Source organism: Terrapene carolina, unplaced genomic scaffold (genome assembly GCF_002925995.2).
Source record: "Terrapene carolina triunguis isolate 2854851 unplaced genomic scaffold, T_m_triunguis-2.0 Scaffold85, whole genome shotgun sequence".
In the NCBI taxonomy this organism is placed as follows: domain Eukaryota; kingdom Metazoa; phylum Chordata; order Testudines; family Emydidae; genus Terrapene; species Terrapene triunguis.
In genome coordinates, this window is record NW_020664436.1 from 24,163,582 (window position 1) to 24,183,684 (window position 20,103).

The 20,103-nt window shown below is 44.8% G+C and overlaps 1 pseudogene; it reads right to left on the reverse strand.

The window, feature by feature from the left end:
* Positions 1 to 1,157: 1,157 nt before the first annotated feature.
* Positions 1,158 to 9,790, reverse strand: LOC112116362 (annotated as a pseudogene).
* Positions 9,791 to 20,103: the final 10,313 nt, after the last annotated feature.

Genomic DNA, 20,103 nt, shown 5'->3' on the forward strand with positions numbered 1-20,103 from the left:
CCACACTAAGGACACACTAAGGACAGTAATTCGACTTTGTGAGTCCACACTAACGGGGCGAGCGTCGATATTGGAAGCGGTGCACTGTGGGCAGCTATCCCACAGTTCCCGCAGTCCCCGCTGCCCATCGGAATTCTGGGTCGAGCCGCCAATGCCTTCTGGGTAAAAAAAATTTGTCGTCATCCGTCCGTCACTAACGCCCTCCCTCCCTCCATGAAAGCGCCGGCGGGAAATCAGTTCGCGCACTTTTCTGGTCAGTGACAGCGCGGACGCCACAGCACTGCGATCATGGATCACGCTGCGACCATCGCTGCACTTGTGGCCGTTCTCAACACCTCGCAGCTTATCATACACCTTTCCCTGAGGCAGATGCAGAGAAATCGGGCGAGGAGGCTACGGCACCGCCGTGAGAGCCTGAAGTCGGAGAGTGGCACAGAGCTGTCAGAAACCACGAGCCCCAGCGCCCAGGACATGACGTTGGCAATGGGGCATGTGGATTTTGTTGAACGGCGATTCTGGGCCCGGGAAACAAGCACGGACTGGTGGGACCGTATAGTGCTTCAGGTCTGGGATGAATCCCAGTGGCTGCGAAACTTTCGCATGCGGAAGGGGACTTTCCTCGAACTTTGTGAGTTGCTGTCCCCTGCCCTGAAGCGCAAGGACACCCGCATGCGAGCAGCCCTCACTGTCCAGAAGCGAGTGGCCATAGCCCTCTGGAAGCTTGCAACGCCGGACAGCTACCGGTCAGTCGCGAACCACTTTGGTGTGGGCAAATCTACCGTGGGGGTTGTTGTCATGCAAGTAGCCAAGGCAATCGTCAAGGTACTGCTCCCAAAGGTAGTGACCCTGGGAAACGCGCAGGTCATCATAGATGGCTTTGCCGCGATGGGATTCCCAAACTGCGGTGGGGCTATAGATGGGACTCACATCCCTATCCTGGGACCGGACCACCAGGCCAGCCAGTACATCAATAGAAAGGGCTACTTTTCAATGGTGCTGCAAGCACTGGTGGACCATCGGGGACGGTTTACAAACATCTACGTCGGATGGCCGGGCAAGGTTCATGACGCTCGCGTGTTCAGGAACTCTGGTCTGTTTAGACGGCTGCAGGAAGGTATTTACTTCCCAGACCACAAAATAACTCTTGGGGATGTGGAGATGCCTACAGTCATCCTCGGGGACCCAGCCTACCCGCTAATGCCCTGGCTCATGAAGCCCTATACTGGCGCCCTGGACACAGAAAAAGAACTGTTCAACTACCGTCTGAGCAAGTGCAGAATGGTGGTGGAGTGTGCTTTTGGCCGTCTCAAAGGGAGATGGAGAAGCTTACTCACTCGCTGTGATCTCAGTGAAACCAATATCCCCATCGTTATTGCAGCTTGCTGTGTGCTCCACAATCTGTGTGAGAGCAAGGGGGAGACCTTTATGGCGGGGTGGGAGCTAGAGGCAAATAGCCTGGCTGCTGATTACGTCCAGCCAGACAGCCGGGCCATTAGAAGATCCCAGCGGGACGCCCTGTGCATCCGGGAGGCTTTGAAAGCTAGGTTCCTGAGTGAGCAGGGCAACCAGTGACTTTTCAGTTTGTGGACAGAAAAGCTGAACCTGCCCCCGTTTCTTTACCCAGTCCATTTTGACTATCCTCTCCAGTTACATACAACCTTCACCCCCTTCCCCTTCCCAAAAAATAAAATCATTTCGATTTTTTAATGAACACCGTTGTCTGTATTGCTGTTTTCGCGGGAATATTTTAAACCGGGGACGCAGACTGTGGCGGGGGGCGGGTTTAGTGTTCTGATGCAAATGATACTTCTAAACTCCCGGAATGACAGGCTCCGCACTGGTGGACTGGTTATTTCAATGGAGCCTGCCAGCACTCCTGGGGGGGACTGTGTGTATGTGTCGGCTATGTGACTTTCTGGCAGGGGGGGTAGGGTTACAGATCCCCTGCTGCGTGGATCTGTGAGCCAGGATAAGGACCGCTGCATAAGATCTGTAACTGCCCTCCCCCGCCACAAAGTCACAGAGCAACCCCCCCCCCCAAAAACATGAAAAGCACCTCCCAGACTGACCAGGGTAACCAGTGACTGCACTGTGTATGTGTCCTGATGCTGGACCTGACACCGCCTCTGTACCCTGCTAAAGGTGACTGTCCTGTCCAATTACCAAGCCCCTTCCCCCCCTCCAGACAGACTCTCCCTCAAAAGAACCTGACAGAAACAGTAATGAACAGAAACAAACATTTTATTGCGAACCAGACATGAAACGTGGGGGGTGAAACTTGGACGGGGGCTTGTGTGAGGTGGGTAGGAAAGGACTTATGAAATTTTGGGGAATGTCAGCCTTCTACTGCTAGAGCAGTCTGCAGGGGTTGATTGAAAGTTTTAACGGCCCTTGCCGCCCCTCCTTCTTTGGACTTTGGGTGAGGGTGGTGTGGGACTTGGTGGCGGGTGAGGGCGGTTACAGATAGACTGCAGCGGGGCTCTGTCCTCCTGCCTCCGGTCTTGCAGAACATCCACAAGGCGCCGGAGCGTGTCCGTTTGCTCCCTCATTAGTCCAAGCAGCTTTTCAGTAGCCTGTTGGTCCTCCTGACGCCACCTCTCCTCCCGTTCCATGACTGCTCGGTGCATTTGTGACAAGTTCTCCCTCCACTGTGTCTGCTGGGCTGCCTGGGCTCGGGAGCAGCCCATTAGTTCTGTGAACATGTCTTCACGCGTCTTCTTCTTCCTCCGCCTAATCTGCGCTAGCCTCTGGGAGTGTGCTGACAGGCTGGGTTGGGAGACAGTCGCAGATGTGTCTGTGTGAATTTTAAAAAGGGAGTGAATTCCTGAGACAGATAAATGAAATTGTATACAAAGAACCTAGTCTTTCTCTGTGAACAAGACCATGCACTGAACCTCTCACATGCGCACTCAGGACAAGGTCGAATTTTCGGCCGTCGCCTTCAGTGCCTGTGGACTTGCGGAGGTCTTGGAGTGTTCAGAGAACTGTGGCTGGAGACCTGAACTTCTGGAGCGGGCAATAATGGTAAGCCGCAGACTTGTGGCTGCTTAAAACTCCAGCAGTAGCACTGGCCTCCTTTCACATTGAAAGCAATGCCAGTCTCTGCTGCCAGCAATCAGGACAGCATCAACTCTGCCCCTGTCCCACCCCCTCGCGGCTGTCCCAGGGAAAGATCCCTGTATGCTGCCCCTCTCCCTCCACCGCGTGGCTGTAAAGCAGTCCCAATACTAACAGTCCCCTCCCTAATTCAAAGCAGGGCGTCATGAGCGACATCACCCTCCTGAGGATCCCGGACACCCAGAGAGAACGCATGCTGCGGGAAAGCATGCAGAAACCGGGGCCGTATGCCGCCATGCTATGTCGGGCCATGATCCCCGAGTACCTGATTGTGGCATGGAGGGGACATGTCTGCTACCACGGAGGGCCCACTAAGATCGCCCTACCCCGGAACCTGATCAACAGGCTTGAGCTCTACCTCCACGAGACCTACGAGGAGTTCTCCTACGAGGATTTCTCGTCGATCCCCGGCCACATTGACCGGATTTTCGCGTAGGTGCACTGGGACTTTGGAGTGGAGCGTCTTGGGCCTGGGAATCATGTAGTAACGGACATTGTGAAATTTTTTTAAAATACTTGGGACTAAATTGAGAAGAGCCTAAGACAGAGAAATCATGCAAAACCCATTTGTTACCTTTGTAAATATTCCTGTTTTGTACCTGATTATTTTTTTACTAGTTTACAGCACTTTTATAAATATACATTGTTAATAGTATAAATATTACCGTTCTGTTTTAAATAAATGTTTACATGTTTACAGCACTTACTGCTTGATCCGTCCCCTGATTCTGTGTCCGGGGTAAGGGATGGGGACGGTTGGTACGGGATCTCGGTAAGGGTGATGAAGAGCTCCTGGCTGTCGGGGAAATCAGCGGTGCCAGCGCTGTCGACTGCCTCGTCCTCCTCATCTCCTTCCTCCTCTTCCCCGTCCGCTGTCATGTCCGACATGATCCCATCCTCGGAGTCCACGGTCAGGGGTGGGGTAGTGGTGGCGGCCGCTCCCAGGATGGAATGCAGTGCCTCGTAGAAACGGGATGTGTGGGGCTGGGATCCGGAGCGTCCGTTAGCCTCTTTGGTTTTTTGGTAGCCTTGTCTCAGCTCCTTGATTTTCACGCGGCACTGCGTTGCATCCCGGCTGTAGCCTCTCTCTGCCATGGCTTTGGAGATCTTCTCGTAGATCTTAGCATTCCTTCTTTTGGAGCGCAGCTCTGAAAGCACGGACTCATCGCCCCACACTGCGATGAGATCCAAGACTTCCCGATCAGTCCATGCTGGGGCCCTCTTTCTATTGGATTGCACGGCCATCTCTGCTGGAGAGCTCTGCATAGTTGCCACTGCTACTGAGCTCCCCTCGATGTCCAAAGAGGAACTGAGATTCAAACTGCCCAGACAGGAAAATGAAAATGAATTCAAATTTTCCCGGGGGTGTGGCTGGTCAGAGCATCCGAGCTCGGACTGCTGTCCAGAGCGTCAACAGAGTGGTGCACTGTGGGATAGCTCCCGGAGCTATTAACGTCGATTTCCATCCACACCTAGCCTAATTCGATATGGCCATGTCGAATTTAGCGCTACTCCTCTCGTTGGGGAGGATTACAGAAATCGATTTAAAGAGAGCTTTATGTCGAACTAAATGGCTTCCTGGTGTGGACGGGTGCAGGGTTAATTCGATATAACGGCGCTAAAGTCGACATAAAAGCCTAGTGTAGACCAGGCCTCAGACTACATACAAACTCAATAATAATAATAAACAGCACTTAACACTTACATGGCCATCCTCAGACCTCAAATCACATTCCAAAAGTAGCTATGGATTATTATCCCGATTTTCAAGATGGAAAACTGAGGCACAGTGAGAAAAATCATCTTTCTCAGGATTGTATAGTAAATGAGCAGCAGAGCCGGCAATCAAACATTTTAGTTCCCCCCCCTCCAGTAGCTCTGGCTACTAGTACCAGTAAAGACTCCAGGATCAGACTCAGAGGCCATAAACTGGCATGAGTGTTTAAGTCAAATAAATTCCCTGCTAAAATCAGTGATGAGATTTGCTTTAAAACATATGGCAGTGTGTAACAGCAGTTCTTGAACAGTGGCCTGGGAACCACCTCTGATCCACTGCATCCTCTTTGGTGGCCCACAAAACGTTTTGAGAACTAAGCTGTACTGGCAAATTGGGAGGTCTGTGTGGAGATCACTATTCTACACCTGTCCAAAGAGTGAAATAGAGAACCACAAGTGCTTACTACTGTACTATCTACATTTCTGATCTTGTATTCCTTACATACTCAAAACTCTAAATGACTTCTGAGAGTTTAGGTACATAGTTCTGAGTGCTTTTGAGGCCAGGTTCAGGTTCCCCCAGCTGAAATCTTTAGGTTGCAAAAACAACCTGGAAAATATTACATCCAAACAAAATCCTGGGATTGTAATTATTTTCACAGCACCCAAAAGTGTTCTAGACACTTTATAGAACAAGTCAAAAACAAATTCGCTGACTCAAGGAGCTTAAAATCTAATTTTAGAATGGCACATAGTGAGGGTAACAAAGATGAGGGGGATAATGACATGGGGCAGTTCCTAAATTTAGATATGCACATCTTTATGGTTCTCTTAATAAACTATCCAGGGGTTGTCTCCCAGCTGCGTTTGTACAGCTTCAAGCACACGGGGTCCTCAATCACAAATGACACCATTGGATGCTGCCATAGTATAAATTTTTACTACTACCACAGATAGTTCTTATGTAGAGTGTGTGTGTGTGAGAGGAAGAGAGATTCAACCCACTTCTTGTAGGCAACTCCTTGTTTTTTATTGATGAGATCTAAAACCAAATACTCAAATACTTGTTAGTATTACGTTCTTGTTTGTTTGTTTGTTTGTTTGTTTTTTTAAACAAGCTGGGTCGGGGGTCTAAACTACCTGACAGTTTTCATGCCAGGACAGAACGGGGCAGAACCTACCTGAAAGAGGAAGACTCAGTTGTGCACATGTGCAGTAGAGACATATGAGACTAATTTCACATCACTCTCTGGTTAAGAGTGTCACTGGGATATTTCTCATGTTCCTCCTTGCCAGGGATGCCACAGAGACGCAACCAACTGATCAGATGAGGAGCAAACTATCCCTGGGCAAAAGATGAACAGAAGTTGGTGCTTCTGACCCAGTTGCGTTTAAATGAAGAGAACCGAGAGTCGGGTTTGTATCTCTCCTTGAATAATGCCTTGTAACTAGCTCTCTTCCCCTATTTCTGGCAGCTGTTTTCCAAGTGTGTTTCCAAAAACATTAGCTAGCAGCAGGGAAAAGTTAATAAAAAATCTTTAACTGAAATAATGTAAACTGCAAGCCATTATCCAGACCTGCCCTAATTCTTATTGCTTCCTTAGGGGTCGAAGCAGACTCCCGCACTGGGAATTAATTTGGCAACAATATTTTACAGTCTCTCCTTTCATGGGGATGGAGATAGATAAATTGTGCTGTGTGTTACTCTCTCCTGTGGAGGAAGGATGATATTTGTGTATGCATGTTTCCATGAGACATTTGTATTCTCACTAGAGTGGGATTGAAATTTTGTGCTTAAAAAGTTCCTTTCCTCCCACGTGGCTTTTTAAAAATATATATTTTTAATTTAAAAATTGCCAGTATTATCAACATTTTCCAGGAATACCGACTCTTATTGTACTGACATTTTTACCAAAATAATTTTTGAAGTTTTTCATCTATCAAAAACCCAATTTTCAGTAAGAAAATACAGTTGTTGGAAAAATGTTAAATTATTTTAAAAATTTGGAAAAAAATACAATACACATTTTTGTAAAAAATATGGAGAAATTTGAAAAAACTAGAAAAGGAGACACTGTCAAATCCTGCAAAATGTAAGCAGCTTCAAAAATTTCAAATATTTCTATGAAATATTTTTTTAATTTATCATCTCTAAGGATGTTATCAAAACTTTGTACTCTGCTCAGTAATAAGTTAGAGAAAGAATGGTAGCTGGCAAGTGCAGAAAAAAATCAAGTGTATATGTTTATTTTTTAGGAAGACGAATGGGGATTATTTACAGGAAATAAGGAGCTTTAAGGAAATGGAATTATGGTGACAAGGGTTAAAGGTATGGATGAGATACTGAAAACAATGAAGAAGACAAGTAACCCATTACTCCTAGAGCTGAGCATGTTCCTGACGTCATCAATATACAGGGACACTTATAAGGAGGTAAATATACACAGAATTAGGTTAGCTTCTGCTCCATTAGAAACACAGGGAACACTGCATGTTTCCCAAGTGGTTAGGAGAACATTATTCCTACCTTTCAAATTTCTCAGAATAGATAAAACACCCTACTTTAAAATGTAATTTGAATTGTCTGTTTTTTAAAGAGAATTTAGAGTTTGTAAAAGAAGCCCAGTTGATAACTCTGACTAAGCCTGCCTTAATTTAGAGAACAGGGACAGAATAGGCAGCAGCAGTAAAAGTTTCTCTACTCTGCCCTGCTCTGCCATTATGCCCCAAGCCTAACCCTTAGGGACCATCACTTTCCTCACTCAGTCCTTGACTTTTCTCCTCATTCTGTGGAGAAGGGTGTCAGTTCTGAAAGTGATTTTGGTTACGTGGAGACTTTTCCTCTAAGGGCTGGACTGAAGTAATCAACTCATTTAAATAGGCTAGCAAACAAACAGCTTTCAGTGTTTACCACATTGGGACTCTTGAATCAGTGACCTAGATGTGAAAGACTAATCCCATGACCCATCCAATCCCCCAACTTGACTTTTAAAAACCATGAAGAAAGCTTCCCTCAGTTAAATTTTTGTATATCTATATATATTCCCAGCTTTTAGATGGACATTGACAGAGAGCCTTCAGGGTGTAGTTCAGATGTGCTTGTCAAACAGGTACTCCCCCATGCCATCCTGGGACACTCCCAGGTGCTTCAGCTTCCTGAAGTAGTCTCCCTACTACTTGCTGGCCTTCACTTGCTCATCCAGGCATTTAGACTCCAGGAAATCACACAGCTGGAGGTAATATTTCTCTGTAGTCAGATCATGCAGGTCCAGTAGGGCCTGGTTCATAGTCTTCTCCAATGGCAGGGCCTCCAGCCTGCTCCCCCACTCATACTGCTCTGACTTCTTGATGTCTTGCAGGACAATGCACCCCTCTCATTTGTTCTGCTATGTCAAGAACCTCTCTGCATGCTCCCTCTGGCTCATGGGACTGCTCTTTCAGGAACCTGGTCACGTGTCTGAGGAGCACATCATCACAGTCAGAGTATTAGTAGAGAGAGAGAGAAAGATAGCTGGCATACAACGTCTGGTTCACCGTATGATTTATGGCAGCCTTGCACTCTGCATGGAGTTCTAGTGTACTTAGGACTCCATTTCAGTATCTATAAGATTTAGCAGTAAAAGAGCAATAAGACTCTCTAGACCAGGCTGTGTTCAAACATTGCTGAAGCAAGAATACAATCCAACAGTGTTTCTCTGAGTAACCAGAGGATAGAGCTTCTGATGAGGTGCAGTGTGTCAGAAAGCCCTAGAAGCACCTGTTCAGAATCTAGATATCAGGGCTAATAGGAAATAAGGAGACCCCAAAGACATGATTGGGATGTAGAGTACTAGAAGCTCAGAGAAACAGAATGGTGCTTGCCCATGCTATCTTTAGGAAAGAGCCCAACAGGCAGAATTTGTTTGTTAACATTCTGAGGGCCTTCACAGCTTTTGAATATTAAGGCCCAGAATCCAATCTCACATGAGCTGCTGAAAGGATGTTTAGCAGCAACTGGAAGGGATAAAGAGTGCTGCAAGAACTGAGTTTAGCTTGTAACAAAATCTGACCGAGCCACTCACATATCAGTGTGGAGCTCTCTGGAGAGGATATGAAAATGAACAAGCTGTTTAATGCAGAAGAGATTAAAAAGTATGAGGGGGCATGCAAGTGAGACTGCTTAAGGAATATGGTGACAATTGCATACTTACTGATACCTTTAAATAGATGTATTCCATCCATATGGCTATTCAAGAAGGATTTTAACTACCATGAACTATTATTCTATTTATGTTGTTGCTGGTTTATTATGATCTGATCTAGGGATATTGATGGACTTATGTATTTAATATATTTTTTTAAAAATTGTTAAGTGTGCCCCAAACACTGGATGGGAGCTCTTTGGGGGCTTGTAAAAATCCAAACAAACAAACTGGAACCAAGCAGGTAAATTTTAAAATGTTTAGTGGCATGTATTATCCCTGATAGGAAGTATAGGCCAGGGTGTGAAGCTGCATGAGAAAGTTAGTATATAGAGAGTAAAATAAGCAGTACAAAAGTAAAACAAAGCACACAAATGGCACAGTATGTGATCTGATACACTGTAATTTGAACCCACTTAGCTAAAAAATAAACCTTTACTAAAGAATGAAACTTTCACCGCAAGGTGCATAGTGTACAATAGCTGAAAAAGTGCATGCAGCTTGATCAGTGAAGCATATAGGAGAAATGCTTTTCACGCAGTTCAGGCATTGATGCATGCAACTTCCTCTGAAAATGTGTGATTTGATCTCTTGATAATACTTTGTCAGTAAATAATGTCATTTGCTCTATTAAATATGTAATTTGATCCCTATTAGCAATAGAACTCAATCACTATGATCACAAACAGAGTTTCAGATAAGCAGGGTCCTCTTTACTCTCACATTTCCTGAATTTGCTGCAGCAAACTCTGTGCTGGAGAATTAGAAATCTGCATGTCTCTTCCTTGAGGGAATGTTGAAGAGGGGTAATTAACTTTTTTATCTGAAGTAGTAAAAATGCATAAGCAGCTCGGAAGCTGGCACAGATTTTATTTGAAATAGCACTCCATGCTTTATTCTACTTAAGGACTTGGTTTTCAAAGTGGGCTAAGTTAGCCTTTTGGAGATTCTGCATCTATGCACAACCACCCCAGATCCCAAATGGTTAGGAAACATTTGGACAACAAGAGTGTATTAGATCGTTCGTGGGAGAGAAATGAATGGCTAAAAATCCTGTCTATTTTTTCCTAGTCTGCATTTATTTACAGTATGCATATAGATCATACTATTGCCTTGAGCAAGGATGGATAAGGCAGCAAAAGCAACACCAGCACAGGTTAAACACAGGTAACCCTAGTGCAAAAATCTCCAGCTAAACTGCTCACCCTAAAAACTGTACCTTAACTGCTGTGAAAAAATTAGTTGTCTTCACTCCACCAGTTAGCAAAACATCACTTAAGCTAAAACTACTAGAATTGGATGAGCAAACAATTTCTGGTTCAAGTAACACAAAAATCAGAGTGCTGGCTACTGGCTGAATCCAGTGTATTACTAGGATCAGTCTCCAACAAACTCTGACTGTTCCATATTTTAAAAGATGCAATAAAGTTACCAGTTGTTCAAGCTACATATGACACAAGAAAGATATATGATAATCCTAAAGGACTAATTAAAAAGTATAATATAATCTTCACATGGTCACAATTTGTCTGGAGTTGTCTTACAAAGGCCTTGTCTACACTGGCAAGTTTCTGCGCAGTAAAGCAGCTTTCTGCGGTGTAACTCCTGAGGTGTACACACTGCCAAGCCACTCAGTGCGCAGAAACTGTGCAGTTGCAGCACTGTAAAAATACCACCTGGACAAGAGGCGTACAGTTTTCTGTGCCGGGGCTACAGCGCTGCGGTGCCAGTGTAGATACCCTGGTCGATTACAGTGCTGCGATTGGCCTCCGAGAGGTATCCTGCAATGCCTGTTCTCGCCTCTCTGGTCATCAGTTTGAACTCTACTGCCCTGCCCTCAGGTGACCAACTGTGAGCCCCACCCCTAAATTTCTTGGGAATTTTTGAAGTCCACTTCCTGTTTGCTCAATGATGTGTGCAGCGGTCTCAGTGCATCTTTCCAGGTGACCATGCCTGCTCCACGCACCAGACGATTGGAGCAATGCCGAGCTGCTGGACCTCATCAGCATTTGAGGAGAGGAGGCTGTCCAGTCCCGGCTGTGCTCCAGCTGTAGGAATTATGATACCTACGGAGAAGATTTCACAATACATTACACAAAGGGGCCATGACTGGGACACACTGCAGTGCACGGTCAAAGTGAAGGAGCTGCAGAATGCCCACCACAAGGCATGGGAGGCAAACTGTCGCTCTGGTGCAGCACCCATGAGTTGCCGGTTCTACAAAGAGCTGGACGCGATACTCGGTGGCGACCCCACGGCCACTGTGGATGCTTTGGTGTCTCGTGTGCAACTCAAGAGTGGAACGAGCCAGGAGGAGGAGATCTTGGACGAGGATGTGGAGGGGGACCCAGAGGCAGAGGACGACTCGGAGGTCAGAGATGCATGCAGCCAGGAGCACTTCTCTACCTCAGAGGAGGCTAGCCAGTCACAGCTGTCGGAGCTTGGCGAAGCGCGAACAGGGGAGGAGGCCCCTGGTAAGTGGCTTTGATTTTGGGAATTGCTGAAGCGAGTTGTTGGGGGCAGGAGAGTTGCAGAAAGCAGGCTTGTGTATGTATGTGTACCACCACATGCCTAGTCTGAGCAGCGGAATAGGGTCTTAATTAACTCCCTCACTTCATGGGAATCTGCCTCAGAGATCTCCATGAAACTCTCATGGAGATACTGGGCAATCCACTGCAGCAGGTTCTTTGGCAGAGCTGATTTGTTTCTTGCCCCATTAAGGGTAACTTTCCTGTGCCACTCTGCCCTCACTGGGGTGCGGGGGGGGGGGACCATTGCTGCACACAGGCGAGCCATACAAGGGCCAGGGCAGAAGCCGCAGTCCTGGAGAAGACCCTCCCTTGATTTCCTGCTCACCCTCAGCAGCGAGATATCTTCCATAACGAACACAGCCTGTGGAAAATGTGGGGACAGTAATGATTATAAGGCCCCCCTAAAGTGCTGACTCTCCCCAAGAGCCATGTGCCCAGTGTACAGTAGGGTCCTAGAACACTGATTTTCCCAGCCCCTGTGGTTACTCACCATTTTGGGAGTCTTGTGGCTCATGTGTGCTTGCCTGGGCTCATCCAATTAGTGACAGGTATGTGAATAGTGACTGTTTTAAATCACTGAATCAGTGGTCTGTGTATTGCAAACAATACTGCTTCTGTAAAATGTTGCATTTTGGCTTCACAGATATGACCTTGGGAGCCCAGCCTCCCTCTTTATTATCGACGGCTAAACGGCTGCGCAGAATTAGAAAGCAGCCACGAAAAACTAAAGAGGACTTTCTGCGTGATGTCATGATGCACTCCACGGCCGAAAAACAAGAATTGAAGGAGTGTTGGGACAGCGAGAAGAGGGACCGAAAGGAGAACGCGGCGTGCCAGAACAAAGCCACGGAGCGGCTCTTAAACGTTATGGAGCACCAAGCAGACATATTCCAGGTGCTAATAGCACTGCAAACCGAGCAGCTCAGCGCCCGCCGCCCCTGCAGCTGCCATCGCAAAACTCTTTCCCATGCGCCCCCCAGACACCACCAACACACTCTTATCAACCTCCTGGCTCCAGTCTGTACCCGCTGCATTCCACTCCTCCCCCCTCACAGTCCAGCCCTGCGGACTCCCAGTACCAACTGCACTAACCCCTCTGCAGTTTAGCCCTGCTGAAGTACACTACCTGCTGCACTGTACTCCAAAGGACCAGGTTGCATATGATACCTGGATATACACAAATCTTACCACCCTGGGACCCTCCCTTCCCCCATCCCCCACAGTGCTGATGTATTTTTTTGTTTGTCTCTCCTCTGGTTGTTGTTTTTTAATAAAAGAATTGTTTTGGTTTGAAAGCAATCTTTATTCCATTAACTCAAAGCAAACAGAGCCTTGCAAAGCAACAGACAATTTTCTTAAACCTTCAAAGTGCATCGTCTGCACCAATCACAATCACCTCCAAGCATTACAAGCACTGCACTCCCGAGCATAGCAAAAAATATTAGTGGCTTTCAGCTTCAAATTGCTGCCTCAAGGCATCCCTGATCCTTATGGCCCCATACTGCGCCCCTCGAATAGCCCTGGCCTTTGGCTGTTCAAATTAGCCTCCAGGCCTGAGTGAAGCTTTCACCCTTCCCTTCACAAATATTATGGAGCGTATAGCACGTGGCTATAAGCATAGTAATATTGTCATTGGCCAGGTCCAGCCTCCCATATAGGCAGCACCAGCAGGCCTTTAAACGTCCAAAAGCACACTCAACAGTCATTCTGCACTTGCTCAGCCTGTTGTTGAACCGCTTCTTGCTGCTGTCAAGGTTGCCCGTGTATGGCTTCATAAGCCACAGCATTAAGAGGTAAGCAGGGTCTCCCAGGATCAGAATGAGCTTTTTGACTTCCCCAATGGTGATCTTCTGGTCTGGGAAGAAAGTTCCTGCTTGCAGCTTCCTGAACAGGCCAGTGTTCCGAAAGATGTGTGCATCATGCACCTTTCCGGACCAGCCTGACTTAATGTCTGTGAAACGCCCATGGTGATCCACCAGCACGTGGAGAACCATTGAGAAATACCCCTTCCAATTAATGTACTCAGTGGCTAGGTGGTCTGGTGCCAGAATTGGAATGTGTGTGCCATCTATCGCCCCACCGCAGTTAGGGAAGCCCATTTGTGCAAAGCCATCCACAATGTCACACACGTTGCCCAGAATCACGGTCTTTCAGAGCAGAATGCGATTAATGGCCCTGCACACTTCCATCAACACGAGTCCAACAGTCGACTTTCCCACTCCAAACTGGTTAGTCACCGATTGGTAGCAGTCTGGAGTAGCCAGCTTCCAAAGTGCAATCACCACTCGGTTCTCCAACAGGGCAGCTCTCATTCTCATGTCCTTGCACCGCAGGGCTGGGCCGAGCTCATCACAGTCTCATGAATGTGGCTTTCCTCATCTGAAAATTCTGCAGCCACTGCTCGTCATCCCAGACCTGCATGATGATTTATTCCCACCACTCAGTACTTGTTTCCCGAGCCCAAAAGCGGCGTTCCACTGTGGTCAGCACCTCCATGAATGCCACAAGCAATCTTGTGTCATAGCTACTACGTGTGGCAAGTTCAATGTCACACTCCTCTTGCCTTTGTAGTTTAAGGAATAACTCCACTGCCACTCGTGACATGTTAGTGAGAGTGAGCAGCATATTGGTCAACAGTGTGGGATCCATTCCTGCAGACCGAAGAGGCAGAGCACGCAGTACACAAACTGTTGAAAGATGGCACCAAATGCGGATGGAAGCACAGGGATTGCTGGGATGTGAAATAATGCATCACGGGTCATTGGGACAGGATCCAGGATGCCCCACGACCCCCTCCGCCTTCCCACAACTCTTAGCAGCAGAAGAGGAAGAGATGCTCTGTGGGTTACCTACCCAGAGTACACTGCTCCGAATAGCACTGCAAGTGTGAACACACTATTGTGCGGGCAGCTGACAGTAGGGTGACCAGACAGCAAGTGTGAAAAATCGGGACGGGGTGGGGGTGGTAATAGGCTTCTATATAAGAAAAAGCCTCAAATATCGGGACTGTCCCTATAAAATCGGGACATCTGGTCACCCTAGCTGACAGTGTGATCACACAACAGTGGTTTCCCTTCAGCGCTCTCTGAGCAGTGATGTAACTGCTGGTGATGTAACTCTGCCAATGTAGACATACCCAAAGATGGAGACAAAGGTGACCTTAGTAATTTGGACAGGCATGTGAAAAAATCTGCCACTTTCCCCCTTCCCACAAAGAGCTCATTCAAGTCAATTATGCCTTCATTGTGTCCAGGGATGGTATAAGGAATTTGAGGAATGTCAGGGAGATGATTCTGAAACAGAGCTAACACATTTTAAATAAGGTGTGTGAGCAGGGGAAGGGATGGAAAATCTCTATCCCCACCACCACCCCAATTCCTCTGAAGTTGAGCCCAGCTGCTTGTTCTTTTCAACCCCAGCAATTGCCTTACATAGGTTTATATCAATTTATGTTTTCAAGGTCCTTCACAATAAGGGGTAGACTTTTTAAGTGAGATTCTCCTCCTTACATTTTTTGGTCCTCCAAGTGGGGGTGGGTGCAAAGGCTCTCTCTGATAATTCATCACCTAGATAACAGAAATTAAACTTGTCCTAAATGCCCACCCTCCTTCCTTCTACTCCTTATTCTCACACAAAAGACATTTTTGAGCTTCTATAGCATTGTTATAAGCTGTATTTTGGAAGTATTTATTATACAAGGCATGCTCCTGCTTCCTCCACTGAAGTCTATGGCAGTTTAGACATCACATTCCATGGGAGTAGTATCACACCCTTTATCTTTTTTGGATTACCTGCTTATTACCCCTTTACAATTTAAGTGGAATCTAGTCAGACATTCATCAGACAGGTTGGTGCCTTCAGAAAACTGGGGCAGGAGGAGGTCAGTAATGATTTCTTCCAGCCATTCCTTCCTCAATCTGTACACAAAATATTTGTTGAACCATTTTGAAAACCAGACATCTGTAAAAACATAAACCCATGATGTTTACAGGCAATTTGTGAACAGGAAATCCAACATTGTTTCACCAAATAAGTCAACCAGCTCTGCTAATTATCACAGCTATTTGATTGCAGGTGAGGCTTTAGCTGAAACTCTCTCAAGCCCGTCTTTTCCTTGTATTAAAGTCTTGTTGTTGAATGTGTGACATTGCTATGACAACAAGCTTGATGGCATAAGCAGAGGATCATAAATTCACTGCAGACAGCAGAACAAGAAGCCAAGCAGAGAGGAGTCAACATTTAAAAAAATGCCAAAAGCAAATATTTGAAACTAACAAAGGTAATGCAAAGCTATTGGCCAAGGAAATGTGCCTGGATTATACTTGCTGTAGGCCTGAATATAATATGCATTATTACTTTCCCTGTTTGAAAACAGAAGTCATATCTTCCAGTCACAAAACAACACTTATGAAACAGAGTTATAGAAATATCTTCCACAGCTGAATTGTCCAAGAATGTTACAGGCTTGAGAGAGACTGTTTCTACTGGATGAGACTACAGTACGTAATGTGTTGTTTTGTAAAGTAGATGCTTAGACAGAAGGAATCTTATCTTTATACTCCCTATGAAAGATTGTTGCATATTTGTGATCAAGAAATGGAACAAAGTTGTGCATATTTATAACTTCTTGTAGTCGTAGAAACACTAGCCCTCTGAGAAATTTTGCTTAGGTTCTTTAACTGAAACAAATTGAACTTGGTGCACAAGATGAGTTATTTCAATCTTGGCTCCTGTCCAATACATTAAAAAAAAAATCAGAGCTAACGTGTAGCATGATGGGTTAGACTTTGGCAAGGCATATTCATGTCGTTAATTAAACTGTCACATAGGTGTCTTGTAATGGTACAGTTTTAGATCCTGGCTCACCACAAGCAATAAGACACCTTCACAATGAAGGCCATTTCAGGACTTTCTGTTGAAGAACCTACTGACTCCACAAAGCTATCAGGCAGAAACAGTTGGAAAGGGGTTAGAAAAATTGTCTTGAAGTCCTTTTATTTTTCCTGGAGAATCGTAAAGAATATAATGGAAAACTCAGTTCTGGAGAATTTTATCTCAGACTTGAAGACACTGGTAGGAAAAGCTATTTAAAGATGGTTTTGAATGGAGAGAAAAATTAAAAACTTGACTTGCAAAAATTCAGTTTGGTTTTCCCCTTAAAAAGATCAGGAATGACAAGCGTATTGTTCCTTGGTTTTGCCTGAGGATGTAGATGCCACAGCTATGCATTGGGAGCTCTCAGCCTTTACCTGAAGGGAGGGCAACTTGTCTCTTACGGCTTGTGCAGGATGCTGCATTTTACTCTGGTCTAGCAAATTGTAACCTGGGATGGAATTTGTTTTATCGTTTTGCTTTTTTAGCAAAGCCATTAGGAACATTAAAACACTGAGGCTGTATAGGGCAGCACATGAGTCAGGAAATGCTAAAGTTGTGCAGGGCAACCTTAACTCTGTTCTTGTGAGTATGCATTACACTAATTACTAGATCACATGCTATTTTTTTGCAGGAGCTCTCATTTAGTGCACGTCACTTCTCTGTGGCCTATTCACTAATCCCCTGGATTTGTGCCTTAATTTTGGTCACAATCTAGTGCAATTACCAGGGTGGAAATCTGAATTTACACCAGTGAAACTGATTTGGAGAGGATGGAAGGGATGGTGAACGTAAGGCCAGGGTACCCTCTTTGAATTCTGAAGATAAAAATAAGTACTGAACAGCTGCCTCATCCACTGTGCACCATCCAGTTTGCATGTGAAATGAGACTAGATCCTGTGTAAAAAAAATAGTTTGAGAGTATATATAATTAAGAATGGTTAGAATACACACTTACCAGGGGCAGGAAGAGTTGCTCAACCAACCTTAGCTTTGGCATTTCCTGACATCAGAGTGCTCTACTATGCAACCTTAATGTTCTTAACTTTTTGTGGTATGCAATATTTAGAGTGCTAAAGGGGAGAGATGTACAAGTGCAGATTGTTTCCTGAAATACAGAATAATTTAGAGAGACTTGTCTGAGTTTTGTCAGGCTTCTTCTAATATTTATTCCTCCCCCTCCCATTGACTACTACTGCTCCTTTGCAATCCATCTGTTCTCTAAGTCTTAGCATTTCTAACAGTTCAAATTGAAGGCAGGACACCAGGAGATAAACATTTACATACCATAAGTACTGCAATAAAAATTTCTACACTGCACATACATAAGTTGTAAGTAGCTCATTGGTGGCATCAGTATTTTCCTTAGAGCTCTAATTATGTATGTACGCCATACATAAACACACTGCTTTCATATTCCCTTCACTATTACTATGTAGCTCCTTATTGCAAAATCCTTTGGAATACCTTATTAAAGCCAAATTCTATCCATTATAGAAACCTGGAAGTTGCAAAGAGGATTCACTCATGCATCATATTGCAGGGTTTGATTCTCACCTCCCATTTCTGTTCTGCTTGAGTGACTTCACAACCTAGAATCATCCCTGAAGGAATTACTTCATTGGTGTTTTAACAGGTGAGTAACATGTAAGTTTTCCTATGAGTAGCAAGTACCAGGTTCCCCAGAAAGCCAGATGAGCACATCCTACCTAGGTAAGTAACCAGTTCCTGAGCAATCTCATGTGTGCCTTGTCTGGAGTTATTCTGTAAGAATTGTTATGCCAAGATCTTCGGACCACTGATTATTTTCTTTAAATGTTCTTTCTACAACATCTAGCAGGAAACTAAGTTGTTCTTAGGTCAAGAATAGAAGTGCACTGGGTGCTGGTGGGTAGTGTCAGATAGACAGCCCTGGAGGTGAAGTACTCTCTCCAGAGATCAAGTACAGCACAGATAGTAAGAGTGCCTTCCCCCCCCCCCCCCCACCTGGCTCTTGTAGTGTGCCTCCCCCATGAACTGGAAATAACTGGGGTAACGGATCAGTCAGTCTCCATGTTAACTCAGTCTTTGGTCTCTCTGCCACCAGGTTACCAATTCCAATCAACTGCAATTAGGGTGACCAGATGTCCTGATTTTATAGGGACAGTCCCGATTTTGGGGTCTTTTTCTTATATAGGCTCCTATTAGCCCCCACCCCGTCCCGATTTTTCACATTTGCTGTCTGGTCACCCTAACTGCGGTGCAGTGGTAGTTTCTGTGACTCAAGGACTGAAACAACCTACCAATTTCACACAGAGCACCACACAACTTTCAGATTGTAACAACTTTTGGTCACTACCAACCAGGGTGGATAAAAATCAATGATTTAAAAAAAATAAAAATTAAAAAAATTGGATTTTTTTGATAAAATGCTTTTTGAGGAAAAAACCTATCTAAAGATAGTTTTAATTAAGATACATTATAGCTCAGATATCTTTCATCATGGAATAGGGATTATAAATTCTAATACTATAGTATGAGACAATATATTCGTGTAATGTTTAAGAAAAGTTTTGTAAATGAGTTCCAATAATTCATGGATTAGGGACTCAATCTCATGGGGTTCCAGGGGCTTCTGTATACATTATTTTAGGTTAATCTTTCTATCTACCCAATGGGACTCAGTGCTCAGTCTAGAAGATACCATCAGAGACGCTTAGTTTTGCAGTTCTCAAACTGTGGATTTGTGTTTCTGGAGGTAACATGCTTGTTAACAACAAAAATGTATTAAAATAAATAAATAATATAGAGAGGTGAGAAATAACTGACCTGAACTCTATTGTCCCTCTGCAAATTTGTGTGTACAGAGTCAATCCCTTACCTCTCTCTAAAAATGCAAAGTTTCAAAAAGTTCAATGAATAGAAGATTGCTGGGGGCGGAATAGATCTGGACAAGGAGAAGTCTGGAGATAAATGTGAGAAGTGAGGGACGTATGCTTGTTTTGTTAAAATATTATATGTTTGCTGTTGAAGAAAAAAATCCAGAATACTTAATGTTGTTGTTTTAGTTAAACAACGTAAATGTGTGTTTGGTGATGTTCTCCTCCTAATATAGCATGGCAAGAAAATCCTCCAAATGTTAATGATTAACCTGTTGAATTGGAGATAGTTCACCTCCCAATTTACCTTTGGTAAATGAAATATCCAAACAATCATTCATTTTCTGATATAGCTGTAAAACGAATCTGAAAAGTTTTCAAAATAAATCGCTGTTTAAAAATGTATAGTGTGTACCTTCTAAAAATGAAACCTACATCTATCTCTGAGTTGTGAAGAATATGTATTAAGGTTATAACAACCAACAGGAATGCACTTTATGTAGAAAACCATGATTAAACTGAGTCTTCCTGACTAGTGATTTTAATCAATTTGATTTTAATCAATTTGATTTTAATCAAATCCACCCTGCTACCAACCTGAGCTGGATTTGAAATGGTGACAAAAGCGAAGAGCTGTATATTCCATTACCTGTCCCACGAGCCATTCATTCAATCCTCAGATTGTTTTTGGTCTGAAAGGGGGAATCCCACTCATACAGGTCCATAACATTTAGGGGTATATCAGAGACAATCAGCATTTTAATAGTGACAGTATTTTCTCCAAAGACATTTTGGTCATGCCCTTATTTTACTGCTCAAAAACATGTA